Here is a 13,988-nt window from a genome sequence, read left to right as displayed (position 1 = left end):
CCTTAGCAACTGGCATGGGAAGATGCTTCCTGCACCTATCTGAGAGTGCTCAGCCTGGGCGTCTCTGGGTGCTCCGGGGGCTCGCAGTGCTGCTGAGTTAAAGAGGATGTGGATCTAATTTTGCACACCGAGGGCTCAGCCCCAAACCCCCTGACATCCCGGAGAGTCTTTTCATTAACTTCAAGAGGCCCATAGTCGGGGCCGGTGTGAATGGAGGGGTCTGCAGCGGGCAGCAGGGCTGGTGCACAAAGCCTGCCCTCCCGCTGCCCTCCCGCTGCCCCTGACCTCCCGCCGGAGCTGAGGCACCGCCGCCACCAACCTCTGGCAGCCCCCTCACAGGAGGGATGGAGGGCTGGTAATTGTGGGAGCTTTTTCTCAGGGCAGCACCTTGTCTGTAACCAGCGCTGGGGTGCTGGGGTCTGCCTGGGGATCAAGAGCACAAAAGCAGACTGGGGGCTGGCAGGGGATGCTGGGCCATTTCCTTCCCTCCCCCCCTACTAGGAGCATATTTCATCCCATGAGAGGGTCTTCTCCATTGAAAGGAAAGAAATAACCCCTGAGGATTGAGCCTTTCCCCATCTGGTGCCTGGGGTTGGGGCTGCATGAGCAGGCTGTGCTGGGTTCCCTCTTGCCACGATGCCTTTCCTGTCTCCAGAGCTGAGCACGGCTCATTTGGGCCTGTCCAGTGTGATTGCAGACACCAGCACAGCAGCATCCTGGCTGCTTTGAGCTGCTGTGGCAGCCAGCTGTGATGGAAGCTCCTCCAGGTGCTGGCCTGCTGTGCGGGTGCTGCGCAGGCACTAAAGGGACACACGCTCTGGTGGGGGGAAGGTGGCACTGAGACCAACCCCAGGGCTTCTCAGCCACTGGTGTGGCCAGTGTGGGCAGGAGAAAAGTTGTCTACAGGCAGAGATGGTCTACAGGTCTAAACACCCCTCCAAGGCTTGGGAGGAAACTGAGTCTCGTCAACTTTTTCTGGAGAGGCAGAAAGGCTGTGGAGGCTGAGCTAGGGTACCACGACAGAGGGAAGAAGGAAGAGGCCACATGAGCCCATCCCGCTGAAGAGGAGCTCAAGTGTGATAGAACTGTCCAGACTGTGCAATTTCTCCCAGTGCAGTGCTTACCCTCAGTGCTCGGTAAATAAACAACAATAAAACAATGTAGATGTTTTCTGCATAAGGTAATAGAGTGTAGGTCTCTTGAGTCAAATCTGGAAGCAGTTTAACAAGGCTCCTTGGAGCAGTGGCTCTGTGCTGCTCTCTGTTTGCAGAGCACCATGGAGCTATTCACATGATTTTTAATGCAATAAAATTACACAATAATGCAATACAATAATAATAAATTAGAACAGAGATGGCTCTCAGACATACTAAATGAGGAAAGGCAAGGTTTCACTCTTGTAATCCCAACTCATTCCATAACCCTAGGCAAACTGCTAGATTTTTCAAAGTAGCCTTGCTAATTTTTAATTTTTTTTTTCTTTCTTTAGGTGTGCCTTTTTAGGCCACTCTGGAATCTCAGTTCTCTTTGTGAAAATAGCATTTTTTGCTTTGCTTCCCTCACTGTGAATGCTGTAGAGGGAATTATAACTCTACCACTGCACATGAGAGAATCAGACACCGTGCTGATAAGTGTAGTATTAAACTGGGGCTTTGCAAATCATTTTCCCAAGGTCCAGCAGGGACTCCTCAGCAGGAAATAGGTGCTGTCTCTGTCCTGGGAGACAAGATAGGAAATGTGAATTCCTGAGAGCACAAACCTGGCAAAGAGCTGGCAAAATGTACTTGCAGCCCAGCTCCAGGCAGCCAGCATCCCTTGAAACTCCTTGTCCCAGAGAGTTACAGCTCTTTGCTTTTCCTGCTTGGTCTCTGCCAGCAGTGGGAACTCCTCGGTGCCATTCCCAGAGCAGTGGGGAACCTGTCAGCTCACAGTCCGGGTACCACGGCTTTCACATCCAGAGAGATGCTCCCCCGCCCTCCCTCCTTTCCTGGTCCCTAAAATGTCTCTATCTCAAGGAAAAGCAGTTCAGCACATCAGCAGTCATGTTCAAATTCCAAGGCTAAGCACGGAGCCTGGGAGAGAGAGAGGGGGGCAAAAAAAAAAAAATCAGGTGCTTCTCAAAAACAATCAACCTGATTCACATGCAGCTCAGCAGCTTTTTTGATGGCTCAATTCCAGATTTCACAGCTATTCAATAGTTCTCTTGTGTAGCTGATCCTTGTCTTAGAATTCAGCACAACTCAATCCATTTTCCCTTTTCTTTCTATAAACACCCCCCTCCTCCTCTTCCCCTCCCTTCTTTTTCTTGATTTACATCTCTAGGGAGATGGGAATGTGAGGGAGAAGCTTGTAGCCTTCCTTCCTGGGGGGCCTTGAACTGGTGTCCCCTGTCTCAGGTTCCCATTGTCCGTGCTGCACAAGCCGCAGCCCCTCTGCACTCCAGCCCTACTCAATTGGAATTTAAATGCTTCATGATTGTTGTCTCACAGAATAGGAAAGTGCTGCATTAAAGAGTAAATTACAGCAGACAAGTAACTGCCTTGGGAAGGAGTGTGAAAGGAGAGATGAGACCAGCACAATGCCCGTTTGCAAAAGAGGTTTTTTCCAAAGATAAAACAATCTTCCTGCTTCGGTCTCCTAAGGATAAATGTGATGTGGGCAGCGTAGATATGGGGCTTTGTCTGGGAGGAGAAGTGCAGCATGCTCAGGCCAGAACAGGCCCAGGGTGTGCAGCTTGGACTCAGATATGAATTGTGTCCCAGAGCCAACAGCGTGCCTGGATCTGGGCTTGACATCTGGCTTCTTACATGGGCTCAATCCGGGCAGTTTCACTGTGGTAGCACCAAGCAACTTGTAAGGAAATGAAGAGAAGAGGTTTACTCACTTCCTTGCTTTTGCTGCTTTCCAAGCACAGGCAGAATATTGAGTTCACTTGTGGTATCTCCCCTTGAGGCTGAGACCACCCCAGAGATCATCATCCTCTCCTTAGCCCTTCTGGTGGTGACCATTTCTTGTTTAAACAATCTTGTTGTGCCACTGGGACCTTTTCTCCCTTCCCTGTGCCATAGCTACCCCAGACCTGCTTCTGCTTAGTCCAGCCTCCACTTTAGTCACCACTGGGACAGCCACATCAGACCCTGAGATATTTTTCCAGGTGAGATCTCTATAGGAGCAAGATGCTGAGCTGACTCAGCATGGAGCTAGCAATACCCTTAGCAAAGAATTATTTTCTTGCCTGAAGGACAAATTGTGCCCTGGTAGTAGCAGAAAGCACCCTGTGACTTCTTATGAGTCACAAGGATGCTTACAGCTACATTGCTCATTTTCTGTAAGATGGGGTTTCTCCAGCAGGAGTAGCAGAAAATAAAGGCTTTGGCACTTGAGGAAAGAACAGAGAACTATTAAAATTATGATTAACATTCATCCAGAGCATCTGAGGGAGACACAAAAATGAATAAGTCTCAGTGGCTCAGCCACTGTGCCAAGATCAGAACAGAGACCAGCCACACAAAAAGGGAGCAAAATTCAAGTATTTACCCTTGAGAGATATTGATGACATCTGTCTCCTTAACATTTTAGTCACCTTTGCAGAGCCTGTCATATTAATAGAGGATTCATGAATTAAACCAGCCAGGTGGTGTAAAGCAGAGGTCACAGAAGCCCAAGGAAAAGCATAAAAAAATGGCATGTTCACTGAGACAAGAGAAAAAAAGATCAGGAGAGTTTCTCTCCCCTTTGCTCAACAGCATATGCCTTTCAAACTGTTCATTGAAATAAGGTGCCGTGGACACAGAAGAAAATAATACAGAAATACTATTAAAAATTAAAAAACCCCAATGTACACACACAGAGGCAAGCAGGCAGGCACACAGTCCTTCCTGCTCCAAGATCACAGTGTGCACTTCCCCCCGAGCCGGCTCCAAGTGCCTCCTGTTTAATTACTCCTCTGGAACCACTGGAGTAAAGGCTGTGCCAACAATTCTCTCTTTTTTTCATTTGAAACTACATGTGAGAAATGCCCCTTGGCTCAATGTTGAAAATGAATGTCTCACTGCTGAAATGAATTTTCTTAGGTTGCTGTGTTTTTTTATTTAGTGATCGTTCTGAAACGAGGCTTTTCAGATGGCCTTCACCAGCACTCTGCTACTTCTCCTTGCCTTAACTTGTTGTGAATCCCAATATTGTGATAAAACTGGCACAAGGAATGAACACAACCTGTTGTTCTCAGTGAGAATATTTGGTATTTCATTTAGAAGTGGGTCTACTTTTGGAGCCCACAACCAGGTGCTCTGCAAAACACATCAGGATTTGCTGAAGTCCCACAGAAGTGACAGCATTCTGTCCTTCTAAACCCAAATCTACATGTAAGTTTTGCAGGCAGGGGATAATTTTTTAAAAATACCTTTTCCTAATCAGGTGTTCTAGTTCTCTTGACTTGCCAGGCTCAACACTATGGTGATTCATGGCCTTGTGGCCAAAAACAAATTCTGCTGAAAACAATAGGAAAACTAGGCTTGGAATCAATGCACGCACAATGCAAAATACTTTGCTCTGAGGACTTTTGAGGACACCCAGTGTGGTGTCATCAGAGGGCTGGCATCCTTTGGGAGGCCTGCAGCCAGCTCAGGGTGTGTCAGCACCCTTCCATGGCCATGCCTCAGACCTGCTCCCCTGTCCCCCAGCACGTGGGACTGTGCTGTGAGGCCACAGGTGAGGAACCTCCTCCAAGTATATCAGAGAGCCTGGCTGTGCTCCATGAGGGGACAGCTGATGGTGCCCAGAGCCAGGACAAAGGTTGTAAACATTGGGATCCCTCTTCTTGACATGGCACAGGGGCCAAACTGCCCTAGCAGAACCTCCAGCTCCTGTGTGCACCCCTTCTCTTCACTTGCTGCGAGGCCCTTAAATTTCCCTCACTGCCCTAAAAAATGCTATCTCCTTTCAGGTGTGCCCTGCCTGCTGCACTCATCCAGTTGCCCCAATCCTGCAGGATTTCTGCCTACTACAGGCAAGCAATTTACACAGATATCAATTGAACCACTCCACTGCTGCCTCCAGATTCCCACTAACACTGAGAGCACTGACAAAGAGCTGCTGCACCTTCAGGGCTGTCTGCCTCTCCCTTGCAGACAAATGCAAACACCAGGCTCCCAAGCACCAGCCCTCACTTTGGATTTCTCTGCTTTGCCTGCTTGTCTTCCAGCTCTTTAGCATGTCTTGAATGTGGCTCATTGTCTGCTAATAAAGAAAAGAGCATTGCTCCCCAGCAATGGCAAGATCCCAGCTTTCCTGCCCTGCTGCAGAGCCAATTCCAGTCAGGGAAAGCAGCTATCACTGGAGGTTTTAAATAAACCAGCGCTCCCCCCAAAAACCCTCCTGTTATATAATGCTCTCCTTCCTCTCCTTTTAATGAAAACAACCAAGTAACTGTCTATTTTTACTATGTTAGGGACAGATCCAGCAGCCCTAACTTGTACATGCCCGTCTGGAAATCAGTGGGAGCTCTGCCTGCATGGGAAAGAGCTGCAGGACCACGATCAGGAGTGACTCACATGAAATAGGGCTCCCTGCTTTGGTCTGGGAGAGGCCAGAAAAACACGGGCCACAACATGGTGCACATTTTGCAAGTGACACTTGGTGTTAGCCAAAATATACATCAATACGAAGGAGGCGTGTGGTAAAAGGCACATTCCTTTACCACACTATTACTGTAATATCCCAGTGCCTCCACATTAATTTGTTCCCAGGAAATTCCATCATCACTATTTCAAGCTTGTGGCTGTTCAAGCCACTCAGGATGATGGGAAATTACCCTACTCAGGAAAACAGAATAATAAAAGCAGTGATTAAATTTGCTTTTATCCTAAGTCTGCACACCCTTATCAATCTCTTGCCAAATATTTTTTAGTATAGAAGGATTCCAATTATGTTCTTTATAAACTTTGAAAAATCAGCCAGAAGGGAGGGTGTTTGTTTGGTTTTTTCCCGTATAGTCCAAAGAATAATACTGACCTCAAAGAAATTCCTACAACAAAATGTTTAGAAAAATTCTTATTAAAAAGGATAGTCTGCTCCAGAAGAGCTGAGCATATGCAGTGGTAAATTTAGTGCCAGACTAAATCAGACCTGCCAGTGGTCAGGGCATCTGGACATTGGGTCCAATGCAACCAGCTCTGACTGCTCCTAGAGAAAGCAATTGTGGACTTACCTGCTATGGAAAAAAATGTCCTCCTCAGCTTGGGAATTAGACCTTCCTGAGCCTAAAGGATCATATCTCTTCCAAAACACATTGTGCATCCAGACCTTACTGCTCTAGCAGTTATGGATGGCAAGAGTCATGTTCAACATATCCACAAACGAATACAAAAAAATTATATTTGACACTACATAGATCTGTCAGTGTTTTTATGTGGCAGCAGTTTCACGGTTGAATAAATATCTCCTTCTATAATACCTTTTCTGATTACAAATGAAGCTGCTAAAAAAATCAAGCCACTACTGCAGCCCTGTGCTGTCATCCTGTCCCAGCATGTGTCTTGAGCATCCATACATGCAATGGAGATTATCAAAGAGTCTGTTCTCACATTCCCCATGTCAGCGTGCTTATCTTTTGTTTTTTAAAAACACGGCTATTTTTGCATGGAAAAATAGAGCTGAAAACCTGTTCTGCCTTTGTCAGCTGACAAGTGGCTGATCCTTTATGGGCTCTGTTACTGGTGGGTTTGGCAAGGTCCTGCCTTCCCAGAGAGCATCACAGGCACAGGAGACAGCTCTGAACGAAGGTGCCCGATGTGCTCGTACTGCTGATTGCTGTGTGCAGAAAACCTTTGCACACACACTGGGAGGCTGAGGATGAGTACAGGGTTATAAGTTTTGCAAGGCAATTGCATCTTTGTCATTTATAGGATTTGTGTGTGTATGAGCATGTTAATATAAACCCTGAAAGGAGCAGCTGATGGCAGGGAAATGAGGGGCTGTAGTCAGATATTTAGAGTTTATAAGAAAGGATATACATATAGATCTGCTCAGTCAGTGTTTCGTTGGTTTCTGCTTTCTGTAAAGCCCCTGTAAGGGGCTGTGTATGTTGTATTTCCAAAACTTCCACTTCTGTCCTTCTCTGTACTGTTGTGATGCTCCTATTCCACTCTACTGATGTTTGGGAAAACAGCAGAGGAGCAGGAGAAATAGATTTGTAAGAGAATGCTAAGTAAATTTGAAATGCACAGCACTGGCTTTCTTCTATGCTGCCAGTCAGTATGGTCCAAGAAGTTATCTCCTCATTACTGGCACTGAGATGACTGTGGTTTCATCTATAATTAAGATGTTCTGAATAGCTGCTTTTCTAGTGTGGCCACAGAACCAAAAGCTCGGAACAGAAAATATAAGTTGGAGTTGTCCTGAAACAGAACTGGCTTTGTAGTTTTCACATTAAAATGAAACACTTGAAAAAAAAAAAAATTAAAAAAAAAAAATTGGATGAAATTCATCCAAAGCAGAGTTGAACTGATTCAAAACCCAACCCCAAACTAAATGTTAATTTCCTGACATTATATTTAACCTTTAAAGTAAGGCAAACACAGGTATTCATCTAAAGACCTTTTTCAAATGAGACATTTTATTTTTAATATATCTGAACAACAATTTTTAAAGTTCCTTTTTCCCAGCCAAGCTCTTCATTGACTCTTAACACACTGTGTTGACCTGAAGTTACAAACTGGGTCAGCCTGCAACACTTCTCTGCCCTCCTAACAAATTCCTTTGTTTAGCCGTGTGCAACTTTCCCTCTCTCATCCAGTGGTGTGTGAAGGATGGACAACACTCCTGTCTGGGAAATGCTGTAAAATAGAGAAGTAAAGCGGCACTGTGAGCATGACATTTTTATGACTTAAGCCAAATACTGCTGAGCACTGTGGGAGTCTTTCCATTGATTCTGACGCACTCTACATCAGTCTGTTATTTCAATGGCTTCACCTTTACTTTGCAAATAAACACGATGAGGACAGGGTGAGCCTCTCTGGCAAACACACGTCCATGCAAATCCTGCTCTCTGTCACAGGGGTTCAGATTTGTTTATTTTTTACATGGCTCTTCTGTATCTGCCTTTTTCCCTCTCTTAGCAGTCACTGCTTGAGCAGAGGCTACATGACCCATCAGGAGCAGCTCCAGCCCCCCAGTAGTGGTGCCCCATCTTCTCAGCCACAGCCACAGCTGCAAGACAAGCAGTCACACCAGCACTGCAGGCACCCCACATATTTTATGTGGAAAAGCCTTCCTGGGTTCAGACCATGCTTTTGCCACCTCCCATGCTCACATTTCACCTTGGTGCAGCAGTGTCTGCATTAAAATTTCATTATAGCCACAGGTGCATGGCTTAGGAGGAAACTGGGGTGCAGAGGTTACTGGGCTTGTCCAGGCTGATGAAGGAAGTTGCAATCAGAAATATGAATAATTGAGGTCAGCTTTCCTATAATTTTTTTATCACAAGCCCTGAACAAAGCCCAGCCAGCTGTAAGCTGGGACTGAGTTATCACCATTGTACAAGGTACATTTGCTGGTGAGTTACTGCCACATTTCTGCTGCAAATTTCAATACCTGGAGAAAAAAAGCCCAACCACAGAGGAGTTTAGATGCACATTCTTACTTAATACTTCTTTCCATCAAACTGTCACCAAACCCACTCTGTTCAGCACCATCAAATGGTTATTTCAAGTCCTATATAGCATTTCCGTTACATTTTTTTAGTCTTTTTTTTCCTGTCTTCTGATTTATTGTCTTTAACCTTTGCAGACCCTTTCTGCTTAACTTAGAATATTATATGCCCTAAATCTAAGGATTACAAAACAATTTGAAGTGATTTAAGAATCTGACTCATTTAATGGGGTAGAAAATTGTGTCTTTTTCTCTCTCCACACCACAGGCCGTGCTGCTGGAGACAGACACTGAGCAGTGAGGGGACACCCGTGTTTTAGGCAGGCCGGGGTCTCTGCTCTGCACAGCAAATACATTAAAAACCACACAGCAGCCCTGCACTACATAATGAACATGTGGAAGCACTTTTACTACTTCGAAAGGATCTCTGAGCCAAAGAAGAAGTTTGTCAGCATCTGGGAAGCAGCTCCATTGAGACATGACTGGATTAGTCCTAGCTGTATGCAGCCTTATTAAAGACTTATGCTTTAAGTCTGCCTGTAATAAAAACCTGCTCTGATAGGAGTTGAGCTTCCCTAACTTACACAGGATCCCCATTTTTAAATGAGGGTTAGTAACATTTGGTAATGAACTGATGAAACACTTCAAGCTCTTAATTCACCTGCATCTCTTTTGTTGATGCATATGAGCTTAGCTGAGTTTTCTAAAAGCCAGGAGGCTGTGGTCTTTGTCAGGAAGACCAAATGAAAGCCACTGGCAGACCATGGTGTGACCACAGCAGAGAGGCAGAGATGAGATGATGAGATGAGATGAGATGAGATGAGATGAGATGAGATGAGATGAGATGAGATATGAGATGAGATGCCTTCCCTGAAGTCGGCCATATGATGAAAACTCTTCTCAAGGGCAAGGAACCTGGAAGTTAACTGGTATCCAAGACCCAGAGGGCTTTATTAACAAGGGGATTTGTGGATCTGACTGTCAAGTGGATGCCTGCTTTGCCCAGCAGCATTTGAAATTCACAGGCTATCGTTGGTGCACTAAGAAGCACTAAGCTGTCTCTCACATCCTGGCTAGCTTTTTCTGGTATGTAGAATCCCATGTTTAAGTGGAGCTGCTCTGATTTATATTTACTAAAAATCCAGTTTGAGATTGTGCTGTGGAAGCCAGCAGGTCTGATACATGTCGGTTTGGCTAAGAGTTATTATTCCTCTGACACAGCTTGCTGCCTGGATTTAGTTCTTCCCAAAACTCACGTGTTCTTGATTTGTATTCCATGGCCAACCTGGTCTCGATCACTCAAGGCCAAAACCAAGATTAGAAAGATTGACGTCTGCTAATGGCTGCCTGGTGGTTTTTCTGGGGTGCTTTATCAACTCTGTCACAAGCAATAATAGGAAGGAGAGGAATTCTAAAGGTCTTGGAGAGCCTATGAACCTAATTCCCCTTGGCTGATTGCTGCAGCCATTTCCCCCTGCCACAATCACCTCTGCTGCGCCAAGGGCTGGCCTCTGAGTCCCCTTTCCCCTCCTCACTCTTGAGCAGCTCTGCAGAGAGCCTGGGAGCTGCTGGAGCTGCAGTTCAGAGGTGATTCATGTCTGTTCCTTGGCCAACAAGTGCCCGCCATTCACATTCAAATATTGCATCTCTCCTCAAGAGCCAACAAGAGACACGAGCTGAGGGAAACACTGAGGACCCTTGTGGCTGTGTCTGCTGGAGTCTTGTTTGTGCAAAGTTTGCCAACATCAGCCCTCATGAGGGCTACAGAAGGGGTTTTTTCCTCCAGGGATTAGTTCTGAGATTCAGACAGGGAAACCAATTTCTCTCTCCTCTCCCCGTGCGATGCCCCTCGAGGCTCGCAGACCTCTCAGGTATTTTGCATGGTGTAAGGAGATATTCTCTCCCAGTATGCTGGATTTGTTAAAATATGCCTGGCAGGACGGCAGAGATAGTTTTCTTTGCTCAGAGAGGGACGGTCTGCATGGCAGGAGGTCAGGCTAAGCAGATGGCCAAGTATGCAGACCAGTGTCATGGCATGAGCCTGGCAGAAGAGATTTAACTAAGAGAATTTTGGCAACAATTAAGAAGAGGACAAGAGGGAATACCACTCAGAAACACTCAAATATGCTTTTGCTCTAGAGGTTTTCACTTCTTTCCTCCCATTCTCAGGCTTGCTTTTAGCCTGCTCTGCCCAGTCAGAGGGTTAGGTTTTGAGAAGGGATGTCCTGACCTCTGAGGATCATTGTAGCTGAACCAGGGGTTCAAGGTTTCATTCCAGGCTGAATGCAAGCTTTGTCACAGATGTGGGTGCCTGGGGGAAGTTTTGGTGGCTTGGGTCTCTTCCAGGGGACATCACCACTAGAAGGAGGTCCTGGAGCAGTCACAGGACACACAAACTGAGAACATGACCCTTGACCACAGGGACTAGGCCCCAAAAGTGCCTGGAGACCACACAGTAAAGAACCAGAAAGATGCAGAGAGGCTGGGGGGATGCTGCTTTTCTAGGTTAAGGGGGCATGAGGTAGGGCTCTCCATCCCAGTGTCACCATCATGCTTTGGTCCCAGGGAGGCACAGAGCTGTGGCTGACTTACACAACCTGCAGCTGAACAAAAACTGAACAAAAGCCACTCTCTTCCCACCTCCTCCTGTTTGCAACACTTACATCAGAGAAGCAAAAATGAGCCCCTGTTTTTTATGATAAAAGGGATATCAGTTTTCACTGTTTTTTGCCTCCTGTTGTTAGAAATCAGGTCAAGGGGCTGGGTTAAACAATTCCTGTCCAGCCTTTTTTCCAAGGGAACTGCAACTTAACTCTCTTGCTTTGCACTGTTTTTGCTGCCTTTAATCAGGTTAATTTTCGTGGTGGGGAGGAGGACACACCTTGGCCATGCTGCATGACAGTTTATGCTTGCCATCCTGTGTCTGATTTATTACATCTCAGGTTGGCACTGGCAGAAAATAATAAACAGATTTTCATAAGTCATGTAAATGACTTCTAATTCACCAGAGAGTTCCCATCCGTGCAAAGATCACTCCACCAGTTATTACTTTGGAGTGTTATATCCAACTGTGAAGCTCATAGGAACAGTGAAAATGAGCTCAAAAGACAAGTTTTCTGTTTATTTTTCCTTCATCTCCAGAATCTGTTTAACCTGTGTGAGTTGAAATCCAGAACTGATCCAAACAGTCACTCACCCCTCTCTGCAGGCTCCAGCCAACCTCCCAAACCTTTGTTATTCAGAGTGGGTGAACCAGAGACTGGTCATTCTCATTTAATTTGTAAAAAAGTAATTCTGATTGAGATTCAGAAACGCAGGTGCTCCTTCTGCAAGTACTCATCACTTAGGGCTCCAGAATTGTTGGTGGCAAAGGTCTCTTGCTCAGTCACAAATTTAATGCCACACTAATGAATCCTCTGGTGAGACTGTCATTGCTATGGCAGTCATAGAGAGGGCAGGTCCCAGGCATCTTATTCATCCCCTCTGCTCTGGCAAGGCATCCCAGATGCTTTGAAGCTGAGATGGAAGTGCTGGGCTTGGTTTCTGTTTCTGTGAGAGGTGTTAAACAATGCCAAGAGCCTGCAGGAAGCCACTAGAGTGCAAACTGCAAGAAACGCAGATTTTTGAATCTGTACCTGTGCATGTGGCAAGATTGAAACTGATTCCAGATCAGGGAATTATCCTATCCCCATTCCAGTGGTTTGCACTGCTGTGAATTCAAGTCTGAGTGAAAGAAATTTAAGCTGTGGAGAAAGAAGTGAAATGTCATTCTTGCCACCACAATGCCTAGCTGGTCCTGGATAAACAAAGGCCAAGATGTACATATTGAGATTGCATTTCTCTTATCTCTGATCAGGCATTGCTGGAAACAGAACTTGTGAAACAACAGTGCGAGAATAACAATTTTCACTGGTGGGAAACAAGCTGTTCTTGGAGTGCATGGGGGGAGCTGACAGTCTCATCAACAGGATCTGTTATAAACTCTGCCCAATTCCTCCTGCATACAGCCCAGACCCACTGAGGGACCTGGCTCAAGCTCAGTGGTAAGGAAGTGCCTCCACATGCTTCACAGTTTCACCAGATGCATATCTACATCTTCAGGCACCTAAACATTAGCAAGCTGGCTATGCTCCATGCCCTGTTTTCAAGTGTGATAAATAGACCATCCTATCCCTGGGCTGCTGAAGGAAAAAATGTGTTGAAGGCCAGAAGGTGACCAGATGCTTTGTGTCAGAGACAGCAGCATCTTGGGTGCTGAGGAAGTCATCAAGGAGGGCTGGGTTTTTGTACTGGTCGCATGAGAAGGGACAGACCCTTTCAGTCACCATGGAAGGTGGCCAGGGTGTGCAGCCTGCAGGCAAGGCACAAAACTGAGCCCAACGAGACCACAGCATCACCACAGTCTCTCCCAAAATCCAGTACCACTTTCTGTGCCCCTCAGCTCCCTCCCATCTTGCACATGCAGAGAGTAGAAGCCCAGGGGGCTGAGGGAGCATGCCAGCAGGTGCTTTTCTGTGCCCCTGTGCCATGGTGAGATCTGATTGCTTAGAGCTGCAGCAGCAAGAGCTCTGGGTTTCCACCTCCCACCATTTACTGAGGAGCACAAACCATATTTTCCCCCATCAGGCTGAAAGCAGAGAGCTGGATATGAACAGGGTCCCTTCAGCATCATTTGGGTCTCTACTAACTTTATCTTCTTTGCCACAACACTGGGACATTCGCCTGGCTGGGTTTGATCCATGCTGCTGTTTTCCTGGATCACATCAGTAGCAACATTACCAAGGCACTGCCTTTAAAGAGTCTGATCTGAGAGATGTGCTTGATTTACATTCAACACAGCTCCAGACAGGCAGAAGGCTGTGCTTGAGCAGATCCTATTGCAAGACCGGGGTCTAGGAGCGTGCAAGTGTGTGTGTGCACAAGGGTTCATGTATTTAGAGAAATAGTGTTTCCTCTCCATCCAAGGCCAGGAGACTGAAATCCAAGCAAGCCGAAACTTCTTTACCATTGACGCCATAAAAACATCTGAGGTTTCAAAAAAGAGAGGAAAAAATGTGTTGCTGTAGTAAGGGAATTGTAATAAGATCTAAGCCTTGGAATAACGTGCTCTTTAGTGAAGCAGCAGTTCTGCAGTGCTTCCACCTCTTGAGATTTGTGAGGAGAAATGTGCCCCAAAGAATGCTAGTTATTCTGAATGGGGAGAGAACTCAGCTGAGGGTGAATGAAAGACATCCAGGAAAAACAGAGGATTGCTGCTCTGCTGTTCTCCTCCCTGCTCCCACCTCCCTTCCTCAGCAGAGCAGAAGTGTGATGCAGGAGCCTGGGGGGATCCTGGTCAA

This window comes from Cyanistes caeruleus, chromosome 5 (assembly GCF_971803275.1).
Source record: "Cyanistes caeruleus chromosome 5, bCyaCae1.hap1.1, whole genome shotgun sequence".
NCBI lineage: Eukaryota > Metazoa > Chordata > Aves > Passeriformes > Paridae > Cyanistes > Cyanistes caeruleus.
The sequence above is the reverse complement of the archived record's forward strand: the minus strand, read 5'-3'. Positions refer to the sequence as shown.